The sequence below is a fragment of the Salvelinus fontinalis genome, chromosome 10 (assembly GCF_029448725.1).
Source record: "Salvelinus fontinalis isolate EN_2023a chromosome 10, ASM2944872v1, whole genome shotgun sequence".
NCBI classification, from domain to species: Eukaryota; Metazoa; Chordata; class Actinopteri; order Salmoniformes; family Salmonidae; genus Salvelinus; species Salvelinus fontinalis.
Genome location: NC_074674.1, coordinates 5,450,713 through 5,463,833, shown reverse-complemented (window position 1 = coordinate 5,463,833; position 13,121 = coordinate 5,450,713). Strand labels below are relative to the sequence as shown.

At 51.4% G+C, this 13,121-nt stretch overlaps 1 pseudogene; it reads left to right on the top strand.

The window, feature by feature from the left end:
• LOC129863163 (short transient receptor potential channel 5-like) overlaps window positions 1–13,121 on the top strand; it is a 55,847-nt pseudogene that overhangs the window by 10,669 nt on the left and 32,057 nt on the right.

Sequence of the window (13,121 nt, the reverse complement as noted above, 5' to 3'; positions counted from 1 at the left end):
GTTTGGACCATGATAGTTTGTTGGTGATGTGTACCAACTCTCGACCCGCTCCACTACAGCCCCGTCTATGTTAATGGGGGCCTTTTCGGCCGCCTTTTCCTGTAGTCCACAATCAGCTCCTTTGTCTTGCTCACGTTGAGGGAGAGGTTGTTGTCCTGGCACCACACTGCAGGTCACTGAACTCCTCCCTATAGGCTGTCTCATTGTTGTTGATAATCAGGCCTACCACTGTTGTGTCGTCAGCAAACTTAATGATGGTGTTGGAGTCGTGTTTGGTCACGCAGTCGTGGGTGAACAGGGAGTACAGGAGGGGACTAAGCACGCACCCTTGAGGGGCCCCAGTGTTCAGGATCAGTGTGGCAGACATGTTGTTGCCTACCCTTACCACCTGGGGGCAGCCTGTCAGGAATTCCAGGATCCAGTTACAGAGGGAGGTGTTTAGTCCCAGGGTCCTTAGCTTAGTGATGAGGTTTGTGGGCACTATGGTGTTGAATGCTGAGCTGTAGTCAATGAACAGCATTCTCACGTAGGTGTTCCTTTTGTCCAAGTGGTAAAGAGCAGTGTGGAGTGTAATTGAGATAGCGTCATCTGTGTATCTGTTGGGGCTGTATGCAAATTGGAGTGGGTCTAGGGTTTCCGGGATGATTCTGTTGATGTGAGCCATGACCAACCTTTCAAAGCACTTCATGGCTTCGGACGTAAGTGCTACGGGGCGGTAATCATTTAGGCAGGTTACCTTCGCTTCCTTAATAACACAGAGCACGGTTTGGTCACTCTCGGTGGGCCTTGATTGTGTGTGGGTTTGTATGAATGTGTATGAGTGTTTATAAGTGTGTATGAGTTTGTGAGTATGAGGAGAAACCACGGTAGCCCTGTCTCATTCCAGTAAATAATGTTGAATAAATCATGAACCTGTGACCCCAGAAGTCCCTCCAGAGGCGTAACTCTGTTGGTTATTTGTAACAGCAAGCTCTAGAACAACTATCTGATAATGGAGGGGGACAACAGACATCATTGACTTTAGAGTTAATATTTTATAGGGATGTGAATTGAGATTGTAAAGGAGGTGATTGATGTAATAGCTTTGACCGGTTTTAGTCCTCTCCGTTAGAAAGACAGATAGGGGATGTGTGCTAGAGCTGGGCATAAGGTTGGCTTTGCTTGGTTCACCTACATTTAATGCTAAATATTGCCCACATTGAAAAACTGTGCACTCTGTGCACTGCAGCTGCCAGCCTGGTCTGTTGAAGAGATATAGAACAGCATGAGAGTTTGAGCACAGTAGATATTAACCAGCCATGTTGGAACGATGCTACCAAAGCTTATCACAAAGGAATAATAATAATGCTTAGTATTAGATATGATAGCTGTATTACACATTGGAGGTTGTTGTTGGTATTCTGGGACATGTCTTATTAGTTGTCACGATACATATTCCTCCTCATTTACAACTGACGCAGGAATGCATTTCCAAGGTGACAATTTGGTGCGAACACAATCTAACTGTCCCTCTCTCTGGGGCTCTAGGTCACCAGGCTGCTCATTATTACGCACACCTGTCACCATCTTTACTCGCACCAGCACCTCATCAAACTCACCTGGACTTCATCACCTTCTTGATTACCTTCCCTATATCTGTCACTCCCTTTGTTTCCTTCCCTAGGCGTTATTGTTTCTGTTCCGTTGTTTCATGTCTGTGCGCTGCTCGTGTTTCTTGTTTTGTCCATGTTCATCTATTTATTAAATGATTCACTCCCTGAACTTGCTTCCCGACTCTCAGCGTACACGTTACAGAATAACGCCTCACCAAAGGGGAGCATCAGTGTTTTTTGTGTCAGTAGGTGACGTCGGGTCCGGGTGCCGCTCCCGGAGCAACCGAGGATGCCTCAGCCTGCTCATCAGGCTTCCATGCCTCAGCCGGCATGTCAGATTCACTTGACTTGGTTTGCCGGTCAAGCATGTGTTGCCGAGTCTACAGAGGATGCCTCAGCTAGCTCGGCAGGCTCCCATGCCTCAGCCGGCTCGTCAGGTTCCCGCGCCTCAGCTGCCTCGACAGGTTCCCGCGCCTCAGCTAAGGCGACCGGTCCGCTCCTGGTTCCCGGGATCGTCCATTTGGTCGGTGTCCTGGAGTTGGAGCCGCATATCAGGGAGGGGGTACTGTCACGTGTATACCCTCTCCAGCGCTCTAGGTCACCAGGCTGCTCATTATTACACACACCTGTCAACATCGTTATGCGCACCAGTGCCTCTTCAAACTCACCTGGACTTCATCACCTTCCTGATTACCTTCCCTATATCTGTCACTCCCTTTGGTTCCTTCCCCAGGCATTATTGTTTCTGTTTCTATTTCATGTCTGTATGCTGCTTGTGTTTCTTGTTTTGTCCATGTTTGTTTATTTATTAAATTATTCACTCCGTGTACTTGCTTCCCGACTCCCAGCGTACACGTTCCACTAAGTATCCCTCCTCGAGATTCGTTGCCAAGAATGTTTCTGTGTGTTTGGAGTGTTCCAATCTCCGTTATACCTGAGGGAATGTAATACTGGTGTAACAAGGACATAGTTAACACCAGCATGTCAGCCACCTCAAAGGGTGGCTCAGTTGTATTGATTAAGTCAATGGTTGGTTCAATTACCAAGGGATCAGGGGCTAACAAGCTTGGCTTATGTACAGACATATCCACCCTCTCTGGCTGGGCTGGCCAATCACCTTACTGTGTTTGTCAAATCTAAGTGATTTGAGCAGGTCCCTAGGTACCTGAGCTAGTGACAGTCTTGCCAAGGTCACCGTCCCCAAGAGATTAAGCTCCCACCAGCAGCACTTAAACCACCCAGTCATCCACACGCTGCAGAAAATACAGTGGAGTGTTTTGTCAGCCATGGCTCAGCTTGGAGTGGACCCATATCTCCTGCAGAGGCCCTGAAGCAGGGGGCTCACTCATGCAAGACCAGGCTGAGGGAAAAGCAAGCACACTTCTCAAGTAAATTTCTCTCCCAACACCCCTCGACACCCCTTCTCCAACTTCCCTCCCATTGGGAGGAGTGTATTTGGCAGGGGATCAGCGCGATGCGCTACCCCCAAGCCTCTACTCCCTCTCCATGTGGTGCCATGAATATGGATGTGTGTGACTGGAGTTCCAGAGACGCCAGGCCCCGCGGGGCTGTGTGGGGCCACAGCGCTGGCTCTGGCTGGGTGGGGAATGAGAGCAAGAGTGATGAGGGGGTGGCGGTGGGGTGGCAGATGGGTGATGAGGGGGTGGCGGTGGGGTGGCAGATGGGTTATGAGGGGGTGGCGGTCGGGTGGCAGATGGGTTATGATGGGGTGGCGGTGGCGTGGCAGATGGGTTATGAGGTGGTGGCGGTGGGGAATAAGGGGGTGGCGGTGGGGTGGCAGTGGGGTGGATGATGGGTTATGAGGGGGTGGCGGTGGAGTGGCAGATGGGTTATGAGGTGGTGGCAGTGGGGTGGCGGTGGGGTGGCAGATGGGTTATGAGGGGGTGGCGGTGGGATGGCAGATGGGTTATGAGGTGGTGGCAGTGGGATGGCGGTGGGGTGGCAGATGGGTTATGAGGGGGTGGCGGTGGGATGGCAGATGGGTTATGAGGGGGTGGCGGTGGGGTGGCAGATGGGTTATGAGGTGGTGGCAGTGGGGTGGCGGTGGGGTGGCAGATGGGTTATGAGGGGGTGGCGGTGGGATGGCAGATGGGTTATGAGGGGGTGGCGGTGGGGTGGCAGATGGGTTATGAGGGGGTGGCGGTGAGGTGGCAGATGGGTTATGAGGTGGTGGCAGTGGGGTGGCGGTGGGGTGGCAGATGGGTTATGAGGGGGTGGCGGTGGGATGGCAGATGGGTTATGAGGGGGTGGCGGTGGGGTGGCAGATGGGTTATGAGGTGGTGGCGGTGGGGTGGCAGATGGGTTATGAGGGGGTGGCGGTGGGGTGGCAGATGGATTATGAGGTGGTGGCAGTGGGGTGGTAGATGCGTTATGAGGTGGTGGCAGTGGGGTGGCGGTGGGGTGGCAGATGGGTTATGAGGGGGTGGCAGTGGGGTGGCGGTGGGGTGGCAGATGGGTTATGAGGCGGTGGCAGTGGGGTGGCGGTGGGGTGGGGTGGCAGATGGGTTATGAGGCGGTGGCAGTGGGGTGGCGGTGGGGTGGCAGATGGGTTATGAGGCGGTGGCAGTGGGGTGGCGGTGGGGTGGCAGATGGGTTATGAGGGGGTGGCAGTGGGGTGGCGGTGGGGTGGCAGATGGGTTATGAGGCGGTGGCAGTGGGGTGGCGGTGGGGTGGGGTGGCAGATGGGTTATGAGGTGGTGGCAGTGGGGTGGCGCTGGGGTGGCAGATGGGTTATGAGGGGGTGGCGGTGGGTTGGGGGTGGGGTGGCAGATCTGTTATGAGGGGGTGGCGGTGGGTTGGCGGTGGGGTGGCAGATGGGTTATGAGGCGGTGGCAGTGGGGTGGCGGTGGGGTGGCAGATGGGTTATGAGGGGGTGGCGGTGGGGTGGCAGATGGGTTATGAGGCGGTGGCAGTGGGGTGGCGGTGGGGTGGCAGATGGGTTATGATGGGGTGGCGGTGGGGTGGCAGATGGGTTATGAGGTGGTGGCGGTGGGGTGGCAGATGGGTTATGAGGCGGTGGCAGTGGGGTGGCGGTGGGGTGGCAGATGGGTTATGATGGGGTGGCGGTGGGGGTGGCAGATGGGTTATGAGGGGGTGGCAGTGGGGTGGCGGTGGGGTGGCAGATGGGTTATGAGGGGGTGGCAGTGGGGTGGCGGTGGGGTGGCAGATGGGTTATGAGGTGGTGGCGGTGGGGTGGCAGATGGGTTATGAGGCGGTGGCAGTGGGGTGGCGGTGGGGTGGCAGATGGGTTATGAGGGGGTGGCGGTGGGGTGGCAGATGGGTTATGAGGGGGTGGCAGTGGGGTGGCGGTGGGGTGGCGGTGGGGTGGCAGATGGGTTATGAGGGGGTGGCGGTGGGGTGGCAGATGGGTTATGAGGTGGTGGCAGTGGGGTGGCGGTGGGGTGGCAGATGGGTTATGAGGGGGTGGCGGTGGGGTGGCAGATGGGTTATGAGGTGGTGGCGGTGGGGTGGCGGTGGGGTGGCAGATGGGTTATTAGGCGGTGGCAGTGGGGTGGCGGTGGGGTGGCAGATGGGTTATGAGGGGGTGGCAGTGGGGTGGCGGTGGGGTGGCAGATGGGTTATGAGGTGGTGGCGGTGGGGTGGCAGATGGGTTATGAGGTGGTGGCGGTGGGGTGGCAGATGGGTTATGAGGTGGTGGCGGTGGGATGGTAGATGTGTTATGAGGTGGTGGCGGTGGGTGGCAGATGGGTTATGAGGCGGTGGCAGTGGGGTGGCGGTGGGGTGGCAGATGGGTTATGAGGCGGTGGCAGTGGGGTGGCGGTGGGGTGGGGTGGCAGATGGGTTATGAGGTGGTGGCAGTGGGGTGGCGGTGGGGTGGCAGATGGGTTATGAGGGGGTGGCGGTGGGTTGGTGGTGGGGTGGCAGATGGGTTATGAGGGGGTGGCGGTGGGTTGGCGGTGGGGTGGCAGATGGGTTATGAGGCGGTGGCAGTGGGGTGGCGGTGGGGTGGCAGATGGGTTATGATGGGGTGGGGTGGCAGATGGGTTATGAGGGGGTGGCAGTGGGGTGGCGGTGGGGTGGCAGATGGGTTATGAGGGGGTGGCAGTGGGGTGGCGGTGGGGTGGCAGATGGGTTATGAGGTGGTGGCAGTGGGGTGGCATGGGGTGGCAGATGGGTTATGAGGCGGTGGCAGTGGGGTGGCGGTGGGGTGGCAGATGGGTTATGAGGCGGTGGCAGTGGGGTGGCGGTGGGGTGGCAGATGGGTTATGAGGGGGTGGCGGTGGGGTGGCAGATGGGTGCTTCTGCCTGCGGGTATGGAACCCTGATCTGTTCACCGGACGTGCTACCTGTCCCAGACCTGCTGTTTTCAACTCTCTAGAGACAGCAGGAGCGGTGGAGATACTCTTAATGATCGGTTATGAAAAGCCAACTGATATTTTACTCCTGAGGTGCTGACTTGCTGCACCATCGATAACTACTGTGATTATTATTATTTGACCATGCTGGTCATTTATGAACATTTGAACATCTTGGCCATGTTCTGTTATAATATCCACCCGGCACAGCCAGAAGAGGACTGGCCACCCCTCATAGCCTGGTTCCTCTCTAGGTTTCTTCATAGGTTTTAGCCTTTCTAGGGAGTTTTTCCTAGACACTGTGCTTCTACACCTGCATTGCTTGCTGTTTGGGGTTTTAGGCTGGGTTTCTGTACAGCACTTTGAGATATCAGCTGATGTAAGAAGGTCTATATAAATACATTTGATTTGATAAGGTTTTATTTTTGAAAACGTATTTCACCTTTATTTAACCAGGTAGTCTAGTTGACAACAAGTTCTCATTTGCAACTGCGACCTGGCCAAGATAAAGCAAAGTAGTTTGACACATACAACAACACAGTTACACATGGAATAAACAAACATACAATCAGTAGAAAAACAGTAGAAAAATCTATATACAGTATGTGCAAATGAGGTAGGATAAGAGAGATAAGGCAATAAATAGGCCATGGTGGCGAAGTAATTACAATATAGCAATTAAACACTGGAATGGTAGATGTGCAGAAGATGAATGTGCAAGTAGAGATACTGGGGTGCAAAGGAGCAAGATAAATAAATAAATACAGTATGGGGATGAGGTAGATTGGATGGACTATTTACAGATGAGCTGTGTACAGGTGCTGTGATCTGTGAGCTGCTCTGACAGCTGGTGCTTAAAGCTAGTGAGGGAGGTAAGAGTCTCCAGCTTTAGTTATTTTTGCAGTTCGTTTCAGTCATTGGCAGGAAGGAGAGGCGGCCAAAGGAAGAATTGGCTTTGGGGGTGACCAGTGAGATATACCTGCTGGAGCGCGTGCTACAGGTGGGTGCTGCTATGGTGACCAGTGATCTGAGATAAGGCAGGACTTTACCTAGCAGAGACTTGTAGATGACCTGGAGCCAGTGGCTTTGTAAGTAGGAAAACCTGCAAAATTGGCAGTGTATCAAATACTTGTTCTCCCCACTGTAGGTCTGTAGCAGTTTGGGTCTAGAGTGTCTCCCCCTTAGAAGAGGGGGATGACCGTGGTAGCTTTCCAATCTATGGGAATCTCAGACGATACGTGAATTTGGCAATCCAATTTATGCTTGATCCGAAAATGTGGTCGGAGGCGCCGTATGGAGGGTGTGACGCGGAGGCACGCAGAGGCCAAATTGTGCTCCGAAATCGCATCGCCGCGCTACTCTCAAATGTACACTCTGGAGGTCTCCGTATAGCTCCACAATGACATGATTGGCTGACAGTAGGTGAGGGTGAGAAGTCCTGTATAAACACAAACTCACTTCCTTGACATCTTCCTTCACAACAGCTCTGTGCTGCTCCGCGAACCACAAAAAGTATGTTTGCTTTGACCGCATCACAGTAAATGCTGTATACAAAGCCTTTTATGCTATCAACACTGTCCTACTGCGCAATATGTGGAGAACAAAACGAACCAATGCTCTTCTTTGTTTGCCCCCAGATTCCAATCTCCCAGTAGGTCGTGAGTGACGCTGACTGTGTGCACATGATGAATCCCATGGCCCAGCTGTACTACAAGAAGGCGAGCTACTCACCTTACCGCGACCGCATCCCACTGCAGATCGTGCGGGCGGAAGCGGAGCTGTCAGCGGAGGAGCGGGCGTACCTGACGGCGGTGGAGAAGGGCGACTATGCCGGGGTGAAGCTGGCCCTGCAGGAGGCAGAGATTTACTACAACATCAACGTGAACTGCCTGGACCCGCTGGGGCGCAGCGCTCTGCTCATCGCCATCGAGAATGAAAACCTGGAGGTGATGGAGCTGCTGCTCAACCACGGCGTGCACGTGGGCGACGCGCTGCTCTACGCCATCCGCAAGGAGGTGGTGGGTGCAGTGGAGCTGCTGCTGTCCCACCGCAGGCCCAGTGGAGAGAAACAGGTAAGGAGGACCTTAGGAACACATTTCAGCTAGTTGCCTAGGCCTACAAGGTCCTGACTGTAGCCCAATTAGCATGATGGTTACATGTTATGTATATGTTCTCCCGGTTATATACATGTTACGTACTATATGTTCTCCCGGTTATATACATGTTATACAGGTTATGCTCTTGCCTGGGGCATTCATTAATCCCTCTCCACCCCAACCCCCTGTTCTCTTCTCCAGGTGCCCAACCTGATGATGGATACCCAGTTCTCAGAGTTTACCCCTGACATCACACCCATCATGCTGGCAGCTCACACCAACAACTACGAGATCATCAAGCTGCTGGTCCAGCGCAAAGTCACCATCCCCCGGCCACACCAGATCCGCTGTGACTGTGTGGCGTGCGTGTCCAGCTCCGAGGTGGACAGCCTGCGCCACTCCCGCTCTCGCCTCAATGTCTACAAGACTCTAGCCAGCCCGTCCCTCATTGCCCTGTCCAGCGAAGACCCCATCCTGACCGCCTTCCGCCTGGGCTGGGAGCTGAAAGAACTGAGCAAGGTGGGGAACGAGCTCTGTCAGGATTACCAGGAGCTGTCCCAGTAGTGTTAAGGATTTATGAAGGGTTTATAAAGGGGTTTTAACTAGTTTATGACTCTTCCAGGTGGAGAATGAGTTCCGTCAGGAATACGAGGAGCTGTCCCAACAGTGTAAGCTGTTTGCCAAGGACCTGCTGGACCAGGCCCGGAGCTCCAGAGAGCTGGAGACCATCCTCAACCACCGTGACTACCTCAGTGAGGAGCTGGACCCAAAGGACTGCCGCGACCTGGCCAAGCTCAAACTGGCCATCAAGTACCACCAGAAAGAGGTGAGGGGGAGAGGAGAGAGAGCCGTGCAGAAGATGTCTGTCTGGTATAGTGAGGGTGTCCTTAGATGAATGAATTGGCAATGTATCAGGTGAAGTGCTCACTGGGCAGTGTTACCTATTTCAACAAGCACATCTTCCTGTATGCTTGTGATAAAATCACTAGAGTGCCAATGATGAATTTCCATGCGTTGTTTCCTAGGATATTTCTTTATGCAGCAAAATGTCAGTTGCTGCCAGTGACAGTGGCAAAACACTTGACTAATAATAATCTAGCACACTAGAGGAAATGAACCTGACATTTCAGAAGAGAGCAGTGACTAGAGGAGATCTGTTGTAGACAATGGAAGCTTGACGGTCGAGCACTTTAATTTAAATCGTCTTGATATTGAACAGTGATAACAGGACCAATTTGAGTTGTGTCAGAAATTGTAGTCATCTCACCATCTATTTATAAAAAATATTTACAGGAATAGCATGTAGAAGTGAGTCACAACGTTTTAAGTCTAAATGAAATGAGACACAGGCAAGTCGAGAGCTTGGGTGATCAGCTGGCTTGTGTTCTCTCATTGCCAACTAAAGGGATCTATTCACAGTTTACTATACCACTGAGAATTCTGCCATTCTGTTGCTTCTTTTTGTTGGTATAAAATACATTTGGCATGCTGTCTTTCCTTCCCTTTTGTACCCCGGGAGAGGTCTGACAAACACACCCTCACATATGTGCGGGACAAACAAAAGCACACACTCATCCTCAATCACATACAGACACGCACACACTCCTCTTGATTGGAATGCTGGCATTTGGCTGCTCCTTTGTTGTGAGCTGAATACTGTATTTCTCTCTGCAGTGTAATAAATTCTCAGTCTTATCCAGCTCTGCGGGGCTGTTAAGAGAACCTAACCAACCACAGTGGGGAAAAGGCTAGGTAGAATAATCATGCCTCGGTCAGCAAGTAGGCTACAGCTCTTTCATCCTTCATCCTCAGACCCCTACAGTCAGCAACACTCTCAGTTCAGTCAGCATTCGGACATGTTATGGTTGGTTAAAGTTTCCTTATTCAAAACAGCAATCATTCTAGAGATAGATGGTCAGAGATGAATGTAGATTATGTGCAGACAAGGACAGCACATTCACGTGGGAGTTGAGGGCCTGGTTGTCAGGGAGAAGTCAGGGGACATGGGGGCGGTGGGAGGACAGCAGGGTTAAACTAGTTGAATTCAGCACGTGCATCAAATATTCACACATCAGGGAGGAGGGGGAACTACTGTTTGGGCTTGATAGAATCAGCTGCTCTGCTGGGACTAGTTACCCAGCATGCCACAGTTAGTATAGTTGTTAAAATCGGGTCGTTGGTCTCTCATCCCTATGCATCCACAATCAAATCAAATCAAACTTTGTCACATGCGCTGAATACAACATGTGTAGACCTTACCGTGAAATGCTTACTTACAAGCCCTTAACCAACAGTGCAGGTCAAGAAAGAGTTAAGAAAATATTTATCTAATAAACTAAAGTAACAAATGATAAAAAGTAACATAATAAAGTAACAATAGCGAGGCTATATACTGGGGGTACCAGTACCAAGTCAATGTGCAGGGGTACAGGTCAGGTGAGGAATTTGTGCATGTAGGTAGGGAGAAAGTGACAATGCATAGATAATAAACAACAAGTAGCACCAGTGTAAAAACAAAGAGGGAGGTGTCAATGTAAACAGTCCAGGTGGCCATTTAATTAATTGTTCAGCAGTCTTATGGCTTTGGGGTAGAAGCTGTTAAGGAGCCTTTTGGTCCTAGACTTGGCGCTCCGGTACAGCTTGCCGTGCGATAGCAGAGAAAACAGTCTATGACTTGGGTGACTGGAGTCTTTGACAATGTTTGGGCTTTCCTCTGGGCCGTCGATGTTAATGGGGGCCTGTTCGGCCCGCCTTTTCCTGTAGTTCACGATCAGCTCTTTTGTCTTGTCACATTGAGGGAGAGGCTGTTGTCCTGACCTCCTCCATACAGTCTCATCATTGTTGGTGATCAGGCCTACTACTGTTGTGTCGTCAGCAAACTTAATGATGGTGTTGGAGTCATGTTTGAACAGGGAGTACAGGAGGGGACTAAGCACACACCCCTGAGGGGCCCCAGTGTTGAGGATCAGCGTATTAGACATGTTGTTGCCTACCCTTACCACCTGGGGGCGGCCCGTCAGGAAGTCCAGGATCCAGTTGGAGAGGGAGGTGATTAGTCCCAGGGTCCTTAGCTTATTGATGAGCTTTGAGGGCACTATGGTGTTGAAAGCTGAGCTGTAGTCAATTAACAGCATTCTCACATAGGTGTTCCTTTTGTACGGGTGAGGAAAGGACAGTATGGAGTGCAATTGAGATTGCGTCATCTGTGGATCTTTTGGAGCGGTATGTGAATTGGAGTGGGTCTAGGGTTTCCGGGAGGATGCTTTTGATGTGAGCCATGACCAGCCTTTCAAAGCACTTCATGGCTACCGACATGAGTGCTACGGGGCGGTAATCATTTAGGCAGGTTATCTTCGCTTCCTTGGGCACATGGACTATGCTGGTTTGCTTGAAACATGTAGGTATTACAGACTCGGTCAGGGAGAGGTTGAAAATGTCACTGAAGACACTTGCCAGTTGAACGCGCATGCTTTGAGTACAGGTCCTGGTAATCCGTCTGGCCCCGTGGCTTTGTGAATGTTGACCTGTTTAAAGATCTTGCTCACATCGGCTACCTAGAGTGTTATCACACAGTCTTCCAGAACAGCTGGTGCTCTCATGCATGCTTCAGTGTTGCTTGCCTCGAAGCGAGCGTAAAAGGCATTTCGCTCGCTGGTAGGCTCGCATCACTGGGCAACTCGCAGCTGGGATTCCCTTTGTAGTCCATAATAGTTTTCAAGCCTTGCCACATCCAACGAGCGTCAAAGCCAGTGTAGTAGGGTTCAATCTTAATCCTGTATTGACGCTTTGCTTGTTTGATGGTTCGTCTGAGGGCATAGAGGGATTTCTTATAAGCGTCCGGATTAGTGTCCCACTCCTTGAAAGCGGAAGCTCTAGCCTTTAGCTTGATGCGGATGTTGCCTGTAATCCATGGCTTCTGGTTGGGATATGTACGTTTGGTTACTGCGGGGATGATGTCATTGATGCACTCATTAATGAAGCTGGTGACTGATCTGGTAAACTCCTCAATGCCATCGGATGAATCCCGGAACATATTCCAGTCGGTGCTAGTAAAACAGTCCTGTAGCGTAGCATCCGTGTCATCTGACCACTTCCGTATTGAGCGAGTCACTGGTACTTCCTGCTTTAGTTTTTGCTTGTAAGCAGGAATCAGAAAGCTTGAATTATGGTCAGATTCGCCAAATTGAGGTCGGGGGAGAGCTTTGTATGCATCTCTGTGTGTGGAGTGAAGGTGGTCTAGAGTTTTTTTCCTCTGGTTGCACATGTGACATGCTGGTAGAAATTAAGTAAAACTGATTTAAGTTTGCCTGCATTAAAGTCTCCGGCCACTAGGAGCGCCGCTTCTGGAGGAGCATTTTCTTGTTTGCTTATGGCCTTATACACCTGGTTGAGGGCGTCTTAGTGCCAGCATCAGTTTGTGGTGGTAAATAGACGGCTAAAAATAATATAGATGAGAAGTCTCTTCTTAGATAGTGTGGTCTACAGCTTATCATAAGGTACTCTACCTCAGGCGAGCAATACCTAGAGACATCTTTAATATTAGACATCGTGCACCAGCTGTTATTGACAAATAGACACACTCCCCCGCCCCTCGTCTTACCAGACGTAGCTTCTCTGTCCTGCTGGTACATGGAAAATCGTCGTCGTTCAGCCACGGCTCTGTGAAACATAAGATATTGCAGTTTTTAATGTCCCGTTGATAGGATAATCTTGACTGTAGGTTATCCATTTATTTTCCAATGATTGCACGTTGGCCAATATAACGGATGGCAGTGGAAGTTTACTCACTCGCCAATGAATTCTCAGAAGGCAGCCCGACCTCCGTCCCCCTTTTTTTTCTGTGCTGTGTCAAGATCAGAGGTCATATGTGGGAGGTTAGCTCCAGGTACTAACACAGGGATGTTAGTTTTACTGCAGAAATGTTGGCGAGAGCCTGGGACTTTACGTAGTACACATTGCCTTTATATCTGAAGCACTACGTGGCAGAAGCATATGAAAGATATGTACGATATCCACCCCGGTATGCTTCTATTGTATTCGATTTTTTGAATTTCTTGGTGGTTGGACGTACAACACTTAGTACAACACTGGCCCAG